The sequence below is a fragment of the Chinchilla lanigera genome, unplaced genomic scaffold (assembly GCF_000276665.1).
Source record: "Chinchilla lanigera isolate Chin_1 unplaced genomic scaffold, ChiLan1.0 scaffold00004, whole genome shotgun sequence".
Lineage (NCBI taxonomy): Eukaryota > Metazoa > Chordata > Mammalia > Rodentia > Chinchillidae > Chinchilla > Chinchilla lanigera.
Window position 1 is genome coordinate 30,249,303 of NW_004955405.1, and position 17,850 is coordinate 30,267,152.

Here is a 17,850-nt window from a genome sequence, read left to right on the forward strand (position 1 = left end):
GAGCTCAAGGCCAGCCTGAACTGTATAGCAAGACCCTGTTTCAAAAAAGACAACAAAACAAAACATCATATCCTAAGGTTGCCCACATCTCACAGGATGGTGTACAGTAAGGGCTTAGTTTCAATGGAAATGGTACTGAATCTGTGTGTGTATGTACAGGGAACAAAAGGTAGACACAGAGTTGGGTACTAGGACTGTACTATAACTATCAAATGAGATAACACTGCACAAGGAGATCAGAGAAGGCCAGTCACATACTCAACTCAAAAACCACTGCAGAGTACAAAGCACAACAACAAACCTCAAGACTTATTAAGGATGTTTGTTTTAAAGAAAAGAAAATAATCTTAAAACTACACTCTGATCCTACTATGTTTAAAAACCTAGTACCACCCCTAAACAGAAAACACTGTAGATGATTCAGGAAGTTAAGATACTAAAATGCAAAAAAGGAAATACATTTAAGAACAGAAATATAGGCGGGTACAGTGCACACATCTGTAACCCCAGCACTCAGAAGACTGATGTAGCAGGATGGCTGTGAGTTTGAGGCCAGCTTGCACTAAGGCTAGGGTGTACTACACACTGAGACCGAAGAAAGGAAGGAAGGAAGGCAGAGAGAGGACAGGAGAGGACAGGACAGGACAGGAGAGGACAGGAGAGGGGAGGACAGGGGAGGGGAGGACAGGGGAGGGGAGGGAAGGAGGGGGAATGAGGGGGGAGGAAAAGAGAAGAGAAGAGAAGAGAGAGAAGAGAGAAGAGAGGAGAAGAAGGGCTTGATTTAAATGGCAACAAAATTTAAGTCTCAAGGAAAATATCTTACAGAATATGTATAACAGCATAACAAATATATTTTTTTTTGTTAACAGGAATCGAACTCTGGACCTTGTGCTTGCCAGGCAGGCACTTGTGCCCCTGAGCTATATCACCAGCCCACCACAAATATTTCTAAAGGAATTGAGCACCACCTCAAACTGATCTGATTATCTACTGGAACTTGAACCTCAAGAATCACACCACAGTAAACTGTATCTGACGTTCTCTCAATGAACTATTAACCAAGGCCTTTTATTTTTATGTTCAATAACTTGTGCTTCACTATGAGGTGATATGAAGTCATACATCTTCTCAGCCAATGATTAAATTGTAAACAGTAAAATTTTAAAGACAGACTAAATAGTATCCTTAGAAAAGTGGTATAATTTGTTTAAAGTGAATTAATTTTATTTTTTGGGGTATACTGGGAATGGAACTCAGGACTTCGTGCTTGCCAGGCAGGTGCTTTGCTGATGAGCTATATCCCTGAGCAAAGAATTAATTTAATAGTATTTTTATTAACCCAATATATTCAAAATATTATTTTAACATGTAAGAGAAACAGCTGGAGGCTGAGGCAGGAATATTTGCCTGAGCTATATTGTGAGTTCAAGGTCAACCAAAATACAGAGAGGACCTGTCTTGAATGAATGAATGAATGAATGAATGAAAGAGAGAAAGAAAGGGCAAGCAAAGGAGGGAGGGAGGAAATTAATGTATTTTACATTTTTATACCAAGTCTTCAAAATGCAGTGTGTAATTTACAACTACTATATAGCAATCAAAATAGCCTCATTTCAACTGCTCAATAGGACTAGCATGGTAACACAGGAGAGTGAAACATGACAATCCTATTGCAATGTTACTGACAGGTCATTTAGACTAATTTAACTTACTGTAAATGGTAGGCAAATTCCGCAGAGAAACTATAAATTATCACTGTATACCTCTGGCATCTAGAGTACTATAACAGAAATGGGTGTGAGTTAGTGGTTGCTACAACCAAGATCTTTCTGTTGTTTTCTGCAGTACTGGGGACCAAGCCCAGGGGCGCTCTACCATGAACACCATTCCCAGCCTTTTTATATTTTTATTTTGAGACAGGGTCTTGCCAGTTACCCAGTCTGGGTACTTGTGATCCCCACTCCTTGGCCTCCCTCACCTCATAGCTGAATCACTGGCATATGCCACTACACCAAGGCTGTGTTTGAAAATGATCTGTGACAACACCGTATGGACGAAAATGAATTCAGACCAAACAACGGCATAATGATACATGGATTAATTAAGGAAATGTTAACTTTTACAGTGTACACTACCCCCTAGTGGACGTAAGACACCTCTGCTTCAGATGAGGCAGAGATGCCTTTTCCTTCACAAAGAAAAAAAATCAGCAGTGAAAGTTCGTTATTTCACCCAAATCTCTTAAGTTTTGAAAGAGTACACCATATTGTATGAGTGGACTGTCAGAGGAGCAACAAATCAGTCATCAGCTGAATCTCACTGACCCGGAGTTCAGTGACAAGTAAAAAAAGTCATTTTGTATAGAGAGTCAACCAAAAAGTAAAAAACTCACATGAAGAAAAACAGAGGCACTCATACAGTAATACAGGGTCCCCAGCCCCCAGGGCATGGACCAATCATGGACCTCCATGTTTGCCATTGCTCCCCAAGGTTCACATCACTGGCCGAGCTCCACTTCCTGGCAGATCCTCATTGCATGAGATTCCCATAGGGGCGAGGCTCCTACTGAGGACTACACACAGGAGGGATCTAGGCTGCAAACTACTTCAGAGAAGAATCCAATGTAATAATAAAGGGCACAATAAATAAAATAAAAAAATAAAGAGTACACCACATAATCATGTTTAGAAAACCAAAGTAAATTTAGCATTCATTTCATCCTCAAAAAAAGCCTACTGTGCTATATATTCTAAAAGCAACAGAAATAACTTTAAAGATCCAGCAGAAGTAAAACTAAGCTAATTTTGCATTCACTTTCTGCTTCTGCTTTCTTGGCATCTTGCCACTAACCTGTTACAGCAAAGAGCCAAGCCGCTGGAAGTCATGAGGATTTCTTGCAAATGCTTATCCTAATGTCAAGTGACAATAATGATTCATATATACCTCAGCAACTACTTTCAAACCTTATGCCATGATTTCTTAGGACACAGAGAAGAAAAATATTGAAAGGAACTACTTTAAAGACTATGTTACCAAGGATGAAATTTTCACAACAGCTAAATCTCAGAGGTGGCCTACACATTCACCAGTAGATGAATGGATAAAGAAAATGGAGTACTACTCTGCCATAAAGAAGGCTAACTTGAGTTGTCTGCAGGAAAATGAGTGCATCTTGTGAATGTAATGGTAAGTGAAATAAATCAGATTCACAAGTTTAACTATCACATGGTTCCTTACGTGAGAAACCCAAGATATAAATAAGCACAATACAACAGGAAACAGGGAGACACCTTGTGTAAAAAAGAAGGGGACCAAGAGATGGAGAAAGGGAAGAAGGCAGGAAGGAGAAGAATTAAGATGAGGCCAGGTAATGTGATGCACGTCTGTAATCCCAGCACCTGGAAGGCTGAGGCAAGAGGATTTCCCAAAATTCTAGGCCAGCCTGGGCTACATAGTGAGTTCAAGCCAACCTGAACTACACAGCAAGATCTTGTCTCAGAAAACAAAAGAAAGGGAAAAAGAAAAAAATATGTTTATACATAAAATAGTTAACACAGTTATACAACTAGTTTCTCTTAGTTCATTGAAAAGAAAGGTTTGAGCTAATATTGTTTGGACAAGATATCATGCCTATATCTTGTACTCAGTGACTACTACAAAGACAATACCCAATGTACATAATTAACTCTCTGATTAACCTGTTTTAAAACTGTTTCATTGGGGGGCTGGGGATTTAGCTCAGCGGCAAAGCGCCTGTCTGGCAAGCGCAAGGTCGTGAGTTCGGTTCCCGGTACCGGAGAAAAACCAAAAAAAAAACTGTTTCATTGTTTTTAATTTTTTCTCTTTAAAATTAAAAAAAAAAAAAAAAACAAGCAAACGAACAAAAAATGAATACCTTCTGGGACCCAGCTCTATAATTCGTAGACTCATGGCAACCACACTTCTCCTTTTTCTCTAGTATCCGATTTAATGAACACTTCATTGCCTGGGTTTTTTTTTTTTTAAAGCATCAACTCAAAAATAAAAATAAGATGTTATTTCAAAACAGCTATGCTTCCTTTTTAACGAACTCTAGATCTCAGATGTTTGACCAATGCTGACACCTCAGAACCCTAAATGACGAGGGGACCACGTCGCTCAGTTAACACCTCACTTGGATTGCTGTGTGCTAAGGTACTAGTTCTTTTTTTTAAGAAAAAAATTGCTTTTTTTCCAGTACCGGGAATCAAACTCACAACCTTGCGCTTGTGCCACTGAGCTAAATCCCCAAGGTACTAGTTCTTAACTTGTGTATTTTACAATCCAGGAGAGTATGTCACTTAATAGGTGGGGTCTGAGGCCTTCTGCATTCATCCTAAATGAAAACTGGTCTTTTTTTTGTTGTTTTTGCGGCATTGAGGACAGAACCCAGGGCCTTCACACTGAGCTACATCCCCAGCCTTTTCATTAAGAGACAAGGTCTCACTTGGTAAATTGCCCAGGCCGGGTATAAACTTGTGAAACTCTTGATTCAGCCTCCTAGAGTGTTAGGATTACAGGGATGTGCTACCACACCCAGCTGAGAATTCGTTAATACATTTTTGGTGTGGTAAACATGAATAATACATTAACAAAAAACCCAGGGAACTTGTATGTTTGTAAAAATTCCCCCAGTCCTTTATATTCCTGTTTCCCTTCCCCTTCCTTAGTACAGTATTGGGAGTTAGAAGAAAGCTTCAACAGAGTAGGAAAAGCCAACCATGCACTCACAGGCGGAGAAAGGAGGACTCCAAGTCTGAGTCCAGTCTGGACAACTTAAAGAGACTTAGTGAGATACTGTCTCAAAATTTAAAAAACAAAATGGGCAGCTCAGGGCAAATGCCGTGGTTTCAACCCCCAGTGATGGGGTTGAAGTAACTCTTAACTGTTATAAAATACAAAAACTTAGCACAAAAGGGCGAAATGAAGTTTGCAGTAGACATTCACCAGTCCTTTGTCCAATTCACAGCTGACATACCCTGTCTTCTTCCCCCACTTCATGGATCCATTTCCCTTAACAGAAGCTAAAATTTTTTCCCTCACACTTATACCTAAGTATGTTGTCTAGGATCAGTCAAAACCTCGCAACCGAAGCTAAGGCCTGAACCCGTCAGAGGACACAGCTCTTCCGCTCTCCACTGCGGCCCCGTGGCAGAGCACTGGTAGAGCCCTTCTGCACTTGGCAGTAGCAACCACGTAATGCACAATGTGGGGCAGGCCACAGAGTGCAGTGACATCTCCACTATGAGCGTTCCAAACCTTGTTACTAGCTGTCTCTTTGGCGCTCTTTACAGGAGTGTGAGGTACTTAGCAACTCAACAAAATAGATGCACCTTGAGACCATAATGTTAAGTTAAATTAATCAGACACCCAAGCTTAAATATTACATGGTTTCTCTTATATGAGAAGCCTAGAGCATAAGTAAAGAACAAGGTAAAAGACAATAGGCAGTAGGGAGAGACCTTTTCCAAATGGGAAGGGGATTGGTATGGTCTGTCTAGATGTCCCCCCAAAGCCTCACAGTCATAGGCAGAACTTTTCAGGGGTGATTGAATGTGAAGTGTGTGATGGTGACATCAAAGATGTGTGATTACTAAATTAGCCCACCAAATGGTTTGGCACAGTTCTGGGTAGGATTAAGGGTCCCCTACCTTGGGTTTGAGCACTACCTACCCTAAGGGTGGATAGCCTGGATATGATGCAAGGGACAGAAAGAGGGCTGCTGCTTCCTCACTACTTTGCTGCCTTCTGCCACCTTCAATTGTTTTTCCTCTGTGATGCCCCTCTACCAGGCCACCCTGCCTTGGAGCCAGCCAACTATGGACTAAAACCTCTACAAACTGTAGCCAAAACAAATCTTTCCTTCTTTAACTTTGGGTGTCAGGTATTTTGTCTCAGCAACACAGGGATGAAAAAAGAATTAAGATGTTTTATAGGGAGGCACCAAGATGATGGAGTTCTAAGCAGGAGAGAAAGAGCCTCTCTGAGAGTTGATGTCCAGATACTGGAATATAGCAATGTAAGGAAGACAAAAGGGAAGGAAGTGGGTCCCCTAGACCCAGGAAAGATCTGAGGCTTAAATTGAAGCCCACAGAGAAAGTGAAGAAGGAAACTTTAATGAAAAGCAAGGAGGCAGCCAGTGGCCCCTTCTCCCTGAGATGGAACTCACTGTGTGAGAGGAGCAATTCAAACCTGCAGACATGTAGTGCTGGTGACCCCAGAGGCCTCCATGGAGAGACACAGCAATAGAGAGAATCAGCAAAAGTGAAGGACTGCACTAGCTGGTGATGAGTGTTGAGGGCTCAGTGGTCCCATGAGAGACAGCAAATGGCTAGGAGCCATCTGGAAAAGAGGCCAGTTGAGCTCAGAACTCAGAGCAGCTGCTGGCTCCACCTAGTGGCTCCCAGCTGGGCTCAGGTCCATGGAAGGTGAACTGATGGCTGCAGGCCGAATGAGTCTGGTCTTGGCAGAAGGTGCAGGCCAGCTGAGATTATCCACTATGTTGCCAAAAAAGCTACTGCTGGCTTGCTGGGATAGATCAGCACAGAATGGGATTCTGTCTCCACATGTCATCTACCAGTGACAACAGAGACAAACCTGGAAGTGGACATATTTTTCTCTCTCTTGTTTGTTTTTTGTTGTGCTGGTGGTTTTGTTTTTTGCCTCCTTCATTGTTTGAGCTTGTCTTTATATGAGTGTGAACATGGTTTCTAGCCTCTTTGTAGTTATTTTCTGTTATTCTTTTTATCTCTTCCTTCTCTCTTTCCCTCCAGTCTTCTGCAACAGTTTCCCAAAGTTAGGTGATCCCCCTTTGTCCTCCAGCCTTCTAATCTCTTCCTCTTCTTCTCTCTATTTTTTTCCCTAACCCCTTTTAAATTTTAACCCCTGAGGGTAAAGCTGACATATTAAGGACTTATATACTCCATAGAACTTTCTGGTCTCTTTTATATTTTGTTATATAACCACAAGTCTAGTTCATCTGGTTAAAGGTAGCAAATTAATGGTTACCTCAGTTTGTTATTTTCTAGGCTGTAATTGTTGCTACTGTTATTCTGATGGTACCACTTTAGCAAAAAGTGAGGTAACTGTTTAAGCAGCTATTTTTCCTGATATGCCAAAACTGAAAGTGACTAAGAGTCATAGAAAATACTGTGGCACACTGCCAAAGAAACAGGGCCTGGGTCAAAGAGGCAGCAACTTCTCATTCCCAACAAACTGAACAAAATGAAATTATAGGCTCTTGCAACAGACTCAAAACCCAAAAACCAGTTACACCTGGAAGACACCTCTAAGAGAAGTAGTCATTTCCTAAAGGTTCTAAATACTAGCAATAAAGCAACCCACTACAGGCAATTTACAAACATTACCTCTGGAATTAAACTGGAAAAAAAGAAAAATGAGACACTTAAGCAAGATGTAACCCCAGACATCCAGTTCACCAAAACCAAACACCCAGGGGGCAATGAGGTGAGACAATCAGAAAGCCATCCACCTGGCCTCTCTGAAGTGGTAACACAAAGCAATTGAATGGAGCTCTAGAAAAAAAAATCAAATCAGAAATAATTTCTCAGAGAACTGCAGAGATGGTGTCCACAAGGAAAGCCATGCTTAGTGGCTCTAGAGCAGACACAGACAAAAACATAGAGGAGCTTAAGAAAATTATGGAAGACATGAATGCTCAGCATAGGAAAGAAATGGAATCCATAAGGCAAATTTAAACAGATATCCAGAAGAATAGAAATGCCATTGAAAGTATTCACAGAAGATTAAGCCAATGTGAGGGCAGGAGCTCACATACAGAAGATGGGCTTTCAGTTAGCAATCATGAAAAAATTCCTTAGAAACTGCAAGGGACCATGAGAAATCAATCCAGCAGGTGTTAGACAAGGCCAAGAAGAGTAACTTAAGATTGACTGGAGTCAGTGAAAAAGCATGACACAGCAAAAATGACATAAAAAAATAACAAACTGTTCACAGATGTCATGGCAGAAAACTTCTCTGGTAAGGAAAAAGAACTGGATGTACAGACAAATGAGGCATACAGAACTCCAATTAGCCACAATCAAGAAAAAAATCTAGAGCCAGGCATATCATAACCAAGATTTCACAAATTCAACACAAGAACAGACTTAAAAGCTTTAAAGGAAAAGAAACAACTTATTTATAAAGGAAATCCCATCAAAAATCACAGCTGACTACTCAGCACAAACCCTCAAATCAAGGATAGCTTGGAGTGAAGTATTTCAAGTTCTGAAGGAAGATGTTTTATATATATGTACCAATCCCACACAAGAAATGTGATCATTATATATATGGCAAATATACTAATAAAAAAACCAAACATATAAATACCCTAGTCTGCTAAAGATAGCCAAAAAGTTGGCTGGCATGTGCTTCTTGCTACAGATACAAAGTCTAAATGAACTAGACAAGAAAGGAAAGAGTTGACTGGGGAGTGGAGAGAGGTATGGAATAAAGGTTAAGAAACTAAACGTCTCTGGTACTCAATGGAGTCAAAGTAGCACTGAAGACCACTATTCTCTTTATTAACAATACCCTACTTAGTTTAAAAGCCTTTCAAACCGGGCGTGGTGGCGCATGCCTGTAATCCCAGCACTCGGGAGGCTGAGGCAGGCGGATCGTTGTGAGTTAGAGACCAGCCTGGGCTACAAAGTGAGTTCAAGACCAGCCTGAACTGCATAGCGAGACCCTGTCTCAAATGGACAAAAAAAAAAGAAAAAAAGAGGGGCTGGGGATTTAGCTCAGTGGCAAAGCGCCTGCCTGGCAAGCGCAAGGTCGTGAGTTCGGTTCCCGGTACCGGAGAAAAACAAAAAAAAAAAAGAAAAAGAAAAAGAAAAAGAAAATAAAAGCCTTTCAAAATGGTACTAAATTCACACTAGAGATCTAAATCCAACTAGACAGACTAGCAAACGATGGGGAGAGGGGCACTCAAAGAGTGAGGGTATCTAAATTTAATACCTTTTATTTTGGTACTGTGGTTTGAATCCAGGGCCCCCCAAAGGCTGGGCAACCACTCTACCATTGAGCTATTCTCCCAACCTCCTTTTTAAAATTTTATTTTGGGACAGGATCTCACTAATCTGCCCAGGCTGGCCTCTAACTTGAGAATCTTCATCTCAGCTTCCCAGTACCTGGGATTACAGACTTGTGCCACCAAGCCCAACTTAATTCCAAATTTTAACTGGACAAGCTGCCATGTAATCATACCTAAGTCAACTACAGCCTTCTAAAAATGGAGTCCTTTGAAACATTCTCTAGCACTAAACTGACCTAACATTATTAGAATGAGTTAAATCTTACTGCTAGGCCTCTTTGAATCTTGTAATTACTATTCAATAGTCTTCCCTGCTGTGCAGCAAGACATAAGATATACCCCCCAGCATCTATGCTAATGTTAAACATCAAATAAGGATGAAATGTAGCTAATGACACCTGCTTTTTCCCATTTTTTACATGCTCCTTAATGAAAAATGCTAAATTAGCCATACTTCTCATAACAAAAATCCAGCTAACATTCTAGAATGTTTAATATGTTTTTATTCTGACAAAAATAAATGCCCTTTAAAAAAAAAAAGGCTTGAGGGGCCGGGGATGTAGCTCACTGGCCAGGTGCCTTCCACGGCAAGCACAAGGTCCTGAGTTCAATTCCTGGTACCAAAAAAAAAAAAAAAAAAGTCAAAAAAACAGCTGGATACGTTCATTTTTCACTCACTGTGTCCCTTCTGTCTGCTTTCCTCACAGCTGGGTGCTTTACAGATAAATCAATGTTCTTTGCAAACTGTCTGGCATACACAGGTATTTTCCCTGGCCTATAAGCTAGTATAGAGAGCTACCGTACTCTGACTATTCAACTCTTTCTCTTCAGGTTAATTCTAGTCTCAAATACCACAATCACAACAAATTTAATGCGTAAGGACCCAATTAATATAAAAGCCCCATGCTTACAATAGCGGACAAAAACAGATAAAAGTAGAGCTATTGAATTTTTCAGCAAAGCAAGGGCAAGTCTCCACTGGTATAGATTTGTATATTCATCCCCCTACTTCCCCCCTACCCATACTGGGGATTGAATCCAGAGCGTTCATATCAGCTACATCTCCCACCCATTTTTAATTTAGAGATAGGGTTTGGCTAAGTCACTCAGCTACCCAGGCTAGGCTTTAACTTGCAATCCTCCTGCATCAGTCTCTCACAGAATGCTGGGTTTACAGGCATGTACCACCATATCCAAGTAGATTTGCACTCTCAATCTAGTTGTGCTACTGGCACAATTAGTTTAGGGACGAGAAAGAGTCTTTCACATTCTGTATATTAACTTTGAGTACCTTAACAAGTATTCTCATATTAGGGGCAGGTCCCCTTCCAAATAAGCTTTGCTCAGCCGGACGGCCACAGTTCAGTTCCCAGGGCTGTGCAGTGTAAGAGCCTGGATACTCTGGATTAAAAACTAAAACTGCAGACTACAGCTCCAAAAGAAAACTATTACTGTCTAACTCATGGAAATGGATTACAAACACAGTAACGCTAATAAAATAAAAATGTATTATTTATCTGAAACATCTTATTTTCCTATCCACTGTTGATAAATGACATTTACAGTGCTTTCCAAATGTCTGCCTCACTTTTTTTCTTTCTTTTTTTCTTTTTTTTTTGGTCTTTTTGAGGCAAGGTCTTGCTATGCAGTTCAGGCTGGCCTCGAATTTGCAATGATCCTCCTGCCTCAGCCTCCCAAGTGCTGGGATTACAGGCATGCACCACCGTGCCCGGCTTGCCTCACTTTAGACAGTTAGGTTTAATACTATTCTGTGGGACTAATATGTAAGTGACAATATTTCCACTTATTAAAATATAAATGTTCATTCTTTTTATATTTAAGCTGAAGCACCATCTTTGCCAAATCAAGTAGCAATAAAAATCACCACCACATAAGACTGAGTATTAGGTTAGGCTCCTCTTTGCACTCTACACCTTCCTGAGCTAGAGCTAAGTCAGTCTAAGTAGATTTAAAATTAAAGTATGGGAGATAACTATGTATCTCCCCATTCCTTCAACCAGCATTTTGTTCTACACAATTAGGAGGTAACATCAAAACCATCTGAGGGGCCAGGGATATAGTTCAGCGGTACAAGCTTGTCTGCCTAGCAAGCACAAGGTCCTAAATTCAATTTCCAGTATCAAAAAAAAAAAAAAAAAAAAAAAAAATGTGAGCCACACTTTATTTCAGACATAAAAAACAGCCTTTCTAACATTTTGAAAGGCAGCTGTCAATTAAGATATAAGCAGTTTACTAAATGCTACTGCAACACCATTGGAAAGTAGATGTGAGTGCTCACTAGAAAGCAGTCCCTTAGTCACTGACCACCTTATTCTGTCTCCACAACCAGCCTAGGTCCAATGCTGACCTCCACAGTCTCACATTCTACAGCTGAATGAAGAGATCAATTGGAGAATCACTGATACCAACCTCACAGAGGCACTAAGGAAAGACAATTACTGTACTGACTGGGGGAGTGGAAATTCAAGAACCTCCAAAACTTGTAGGCCCAAGACTTTACCCTGGCTATACACTGTAGGAATATGTGGGAAATGGGACTTTTCAATCTTTTCACAAACTGTATCACACTTCTGCTCCATAATCTTAGCCATTATATGCTAAGCCTCAGAGATACTGTACCATACCTAAGTTCTTTGCCCCTTCCAGCAACTCTGACAATCCAACCATTATTTTCCTCAATATGACTGGTTCATATATTAAAAGACTGCTCTCTTTCTCAAGGTTTTTAAAACAATTTGAAATTATATTGCTCAAGAAACCAAATTTATGTAAGGCTACAGACTTTAGTTATGGTTTGGTCTGGAAGCTGAATAGTCTTAAGAGACTCAGTTGAGAGTAAATCAGCAGATTATATATTCTGTGATTTCAGAAGATTATTCTTTGTGCTACGCCAGAGAAAGAAATGATCTACACACCTCAAGTAAGTATAGATTTATACACAGAGGCAGATGTAATATGATGGAACCCTGTGCACATAATACTGTTCCAAATTAATCTATTTCCTATGATTGTTTGAGTCTCTGAAACAATGTATCAACACTGGACTCAGGAATAACAGGTTACAAAGTAATAAATTACCCTTAAAATAGTGTAAATAAACAGTGATTTTTCTTAAAATAGGAACCAGGTAGCTGGGATACAGAGGTAGAAGGCATTTCTCCATAAGTACACCATTTTTTTTTTTTTTAGTACACCATTTTGTAGTATATGTACTTACTACTTATCTTTACAGTCACTTGCCTTTTGATAGGGCAAAATACATACCCAACACCCACAACTTACAGGAGAGGTTTATTTGGCTCAGTTTCCCATGGGTTCAGTCCATGGTTGGCTGTCTAGAAGTCAGAAACAGCACAGTAGAAGGGCCTGGCGGAAGAAAGTTGCTCAACCCATGCCAGTAAGGAAGTAGTGAGCAAAGGGAGGACCCAGCAACAAGAAGAACAGTAAGTGAATAACAAGTGTTGTGCTACAGTGAGGGAATGTCCTGTAGCCTGACTCAGGTAATGGTTTCACACGTGTATATATTTATCAAAACAAACTGTAAAATTATGCTTTCAATATAAATTAAACATTAATAAAGGTGACTTAAAAATGCTACACGCATCTTGAATTCACTGAAGGCAGAAAATGCATCTTAATTTGGGAACAGTATTTGTTTTTAGGTCACAACCTCAGTGACCAGCTTCCTTCAATCAAGCCCCACCTCTCAAAACATAAGACCCTTGTGGGACACTTTAGATATAAAAGATAACATCATCCAAAAAGGCAAGAAAATAAAATCACCTAAGAGAAGCAGGATCTGAGCAACTCTATTTCAAAAAAGATAGTATCTCATTATCAAGACAACTGTTAATATTCACAACTTACATACATAAAAAGCAATACTAATAACATTTGGTGCAGAGGAGAAAACTGACCCTAATCAACCAGGCTGCTGAGACTATTAAGATGGTTCACTAAAAATTCTACTTTTCAGAATTTATCCTAAGGAAAAATTCTCAAAGGTATACCTCTCCAGAATCACAATCACAATGATCATATCAAAGCCTACAAGAAAAAGACTCTTTAAGTGTAAAATGTAACATCAAGAAAAAGTACTTGCCGGGCATAGTGGTGCACACCTGTAATCCCAGCACTCGGGAGGCTGAGGCAGGAGGAATGTTGCAGGCTCAAAACCAGCCTGGGCTACAAAGTGAGCTCAAGACCAGCCTGAACTGCATAGCGAGACGCTGTCTCCCACACCCCCCCAAAAAAAGAAAAGAAAATACTTACTCTGTGCAAGTAAAAGCACACTTCAAAACAGCATAATCTCTTTTGTTTTTTTTTTTTTTAGTACAGGGAATTAAACTCAGGACTTTGTCTTTGCCAGGCAGGTGCTGTGCCCATTGAGCTATATCCTTGGCCCTTAAAACAATGTAATCTCTTAAGTGCTGGGCTACAGTGAGGGAATGTTCTGTAGCCTAAGATAATGGTTTCACATGTGCATATATTTAACAAAACAAACTTTAAAAATGGGCTCTCAATATAAATTAAACATTAACAAAGTTGACTTAAAGAAAATGCCACATGCATCTTGAATTCACTGTAGACAGAAAATGCATCTTAATTTGGGAACAGTTTTGTTTGGATTTGGGGTCATGAACTACATTGTCTAGTTAGGCATCCTATTCAAAAAATTTGAGCAATGGTCCAACACAAGACGAAAGACAGGAGAAGAAAAAACACTAAGAGCCATCAAGGTGGGTCATGGCCATTTGCTGCATTGTATGTACCAACCCTAACCCTAAATCCTCAATAAAGCTGCCAAACCTGAAAAACACTTGCCATAGTGGATTCTGTTCAGAGGGCTGAGCAGTGTCTAGATTTAACATGTACAATCCCAGAATCATAGACAAAAGGGAATCTCAAGATCTGAAACTATCCAATAACTTGCCAAATCCAAGGCACAGCACTGGAATTTCAGAGGCTAATGAATGGTAAATTTAGCCAGAATGCTGAGGTGAAGGGATTGATACCTGGATTAATCCTTAAAGTGGATCTGTATATTCAAATATGCTGCTTAATCTTCAAATCCATCTCTAAAGACTTACAAAAATGTCCTCAACAACCTCCCAAATGACAGAATGTGGATTAAAAGTACAGGGTCAAAGGGCTTATTCCAAACTTCACCTTGCTGGAACTTTCAATCTTTAGCAACCCCAGTGCTTTACACCTACACACCCATGCCCAGAGAACAATAAAGTTACAAATGAAAGGTGTGTCAGAGCTTAAAACAGAAAGTTACTTTATTTGTTCTGACAGTTCTTGGGGGTCAGTGAAGACAAGAGTCAACAAGGATAAAAGAGGGCAAATTATCGAGTCACCATCTGCCCTTCTCCGCAGATTTTCTCTCCAATGCTTCATCCTTCTCTAACATCCTCATCTGAATGCAGAAACACAATTGTCTCTCTCCTACAACTGGCAGGAAGGCCCTATGAAGTAGGAAAATTCAACTGATTTAGAACAGACATTTCTCTATAGCATACCATGCTCTCTTCCTGAAAGTCAAACAAGAGTTAAAAACGACAAAACCCACAACCCTATGAAATTCCTAATTCCACAGGACTAAAGTCAAGCCAACTACTGCCAACAAAGGCTCCTCACCCTTCTTCCTGTCAGTCCCGGGCTGGCCATGCCAGGCTGTTTTCTACCTATAAAAAGACCCTCCACACTAAAAAATTAGTGTGTCAGATATAAAGTCAGTGTCTCTCACCCTTACATTTACTTTGTGATTCTAGAGGTGGGACTCTGATCTCTTATAAACTCCACTAGTAAAGGGATGATGCTAAAGAGAAACTGCAAGGACTCTTGCCTTCAGGCTTCTTGGTACCTGTAAGCATCACCCAACTTCCCTGTAGCAATTAGTCCAATCAACAATTCACCCAACACTAAACCAGCTTCATCACTCCTTCTGCAACTTATGAGTGGGAAAATTCATCACTGTGACTGGAAAACAGTATCAGACTGCACAGGCAAGAGTGTATAAGGAAAAAAATATCAATGAAATAACTGAGTAACATATCAGTGTGCAAACTAAAGCATGTGTGCATGCGTGTGTGTAAGTGAAAATGTGGGGGCACGGAATGAGTTCTGAGATTATGACAGAAAAAAATTCCAGAAAAGGATAAAAGTTCACCTACAAAGGCAGTCTAGAAAAGGGAAGAGATCTCAGGCTGGGTTAATACTGGTGTAATGACAAATGCAAAGAAACAGTAGCAGTGCTGATACATATGTAAGAGAGGAGACTGCAAAATGAAAACACTCCACTGTGACAAAGTTGGTTTCGAAATGTCTGTAAGACACATATGTGGATATAAAAAAAAAAAAAGGTGATTGGGGTGGTCTAAAACTCACTTCTAAAATTTGACATCACTGACTGATGTGGACTGAAGCCAGGAAAGTGAATGAGTTGTTCAGGTAAATATATAATGAAAAAATATTAAAAAATTTAAAAATTTAAAAAATTTTAAAAATTTTTTAAAAAATAAATTTAAAAAAAAAAAATGTCCAAGGTCGGAACCAATGAGAACATGAACACTTACAGAATTAAAAACTATCATTACTGGGTGTAGTGGTGTGTGCCTGTAATCCCAGCACTCTGGAGGCTGAAGCAGAAGGTCCACCGTGAGCCATATAACTGAGTTCAAGGCCAGCCTATGCTACATAGTGAGACCCTTTGTCAAAAAAACAAAACAGAAAACAAAAAAAAATTATCATAACCAATATGACACAGGTCTTTATATTACACTGGAAAGTTACACATTTACTATATTTTGGAAAACTGCTACTGCTTTGAGCATTTGTACATTTTTATTTTTCTGGAAGTGCAGAACAGCCTGCTGAGCCAGGTGTGGTGGTACACACCTGTAATTCCAGCACTCAGGACACTGAAGCAAGATTGCCATGAGTTCAAGGCCAGCCTGGGCTACAAACTGAGTTCAAGTCCTATCTGAACCACATAGCAAGACTCTGCTTCAGAAAAGAAAAAGGAGAGCCCGCTGAAAAGCCAAAAGGGAAGATTATTTTTTTTAAATGGGAAAAAAGATAAACAATGAAACTTGAAACAGGTTAGTAGGACAGTTACAATAGTTGATACACTGCCTCTGCTTATTAGTTAATCGGAGGGGAAAATCATTTCTAGAATTATATGATCACAGCCTCTTGGATCACAGAAGCCTCTAATTTTAAATAGACATGAGCAATAATCAAGGCCCAGGGAAAGTAAGTAAACTGGCCAAGATCTCCTAGTCACTGAGATGATAAACCCAAATATGATCCCTATATACTATTCAACAGAGTTGGCTCAAAATTTTTCAGTCTCCAGCAATCAAACTGACTTTTTTCTAATCTACTCATTTAGAGATAAATATTTACTACTACTAAAGACTACTTAAAAACAAATAACAATGGCTCACAAGGCCTGAAGGATATTTTTAAATACTCTAGAACAATGCAGATGTCAAATGTTACTGGCTAGTTTTATGGGAAGCAATACAATTACCTGTCTCCTAAAACTTCTTTCCTGCTTTATCAATCATCTCTAAAACATACTGATTTAGGAAAAGCTTCAGCTAACAAAACAATTACAAGAGCATGAAGTCCTAATACATACTTCACTACAGACAAACCTTGGAAACATTATGCTAAGCATTAGCTAACAGAAAAGGCCACATAGTGTATGACTCCATTTATATGGAATGTGCAGCATAGGTAAATCCAAAAAAACAGAAAGTAGACCAGTGGTGACAGAGAGAAAGGCATGGGGACAATCAGTGATTCCAGTGGGTACAGGCTTTCATTTGGGGGTGATAAAGATCTTTTGAAACCAGTGGCACAATCACAAAGCTTTGTGAGTATAATAAAATCCACTAAATTGCAAACTTAAAAAAGGTGAATTTTATGGTATGTGAATTACACATAAAAAAACCAAAAACCTGGAATTCTGAAACATTTAAGTTTTCCTTCAATATGTATTCAGTGAGACTAACAGTCAGTGTACAAACTAGATTGGAATAGCAGAATAAAATGAATGGAAGAATCTTTTTAGTATAAAAACTGTCCTGAAGAAAAGAAACTTCAAATTAAAATTTGAAGCTAAATATCTATGATCCAAGCTGACATACTGACTCATAGTAACTTCAGTACTATCAAAATCTCCCCTAAAGTTTGCTATGTCTAACCTAGAATGACATTCTACTCCCCCACCCCACTTTTCTACTTAGTCTTCAAAATTCAGCTCAACAGTTACCCTCTAAAAAGGTCTTCACGGGGAGCGCCAGCCTTCTGGCTGGCTAGCTTCCTGCCTGCTGGCTCCCGGAGGGTGGGCCCCCAGCGCACGGGGAGCCTCGGGCGGGGAGCACTGGTCTTTTGGGGTCTTCGGACCGGCGACTCACTCCCGGCCTCATGCTTCCCCGGAAGGAGGGCTTCCGGCGCACAGGGAGCTGCGGGTAGGGAGCACCAGCCTTCCGGCTGGCTAGCCTCCTGCCTGCTGGCTCCTGGAGGGTGGGCCCCCAGCGCATGGGGAGCCATGCGGCGGCGAGCGCTGTTGCACGCCAGCCCTCAGGCCAGCCACCGCCGCTCAATTGAGATCTATCATGACACAGAGAAACAGTGACACAATTGGCCCACCATGCATCGACTGCAGTTACCCATCCACGGATGTGTGTGAAATCATTGAAACTCTGAACAACCCCTGGGAATACATGCCATACAACGGG

The 17,850-nt window shown here is 40.2% G+C and overlaps 1 protein-coding gene and 1 long non-coding RNA gene across 3 annotated transcripts in view; one reads left to right on the forward strand and one right to left on the reverse strand.

The window, feature by feature from the left end:
- The window catches only part of LOC106149421, a 14,891-nt gene extending 13,695 nt beyond the window's left edge, over window positions 1-1,196 (forward strand). The window contains exon 2 of the long non-coding RNA XR_001235601.1: window positions 870-1,196. This is a non-coding gene — a long non-coding RNA (uncharacterized LOC106149421). The remainder of the gene's footprint in view (window positions 1-869) is intronic.
- Window positions 1-17,850, reverse strand: part of Ube2n (ubiquitin-conjugating enzyme E2N) — a 37,961-nt gene that overhangs the window by 8,901 nt on the left and 11,210 nt on the right. The gene's annotated exons all lie outside the window — the stretch shown is intronic.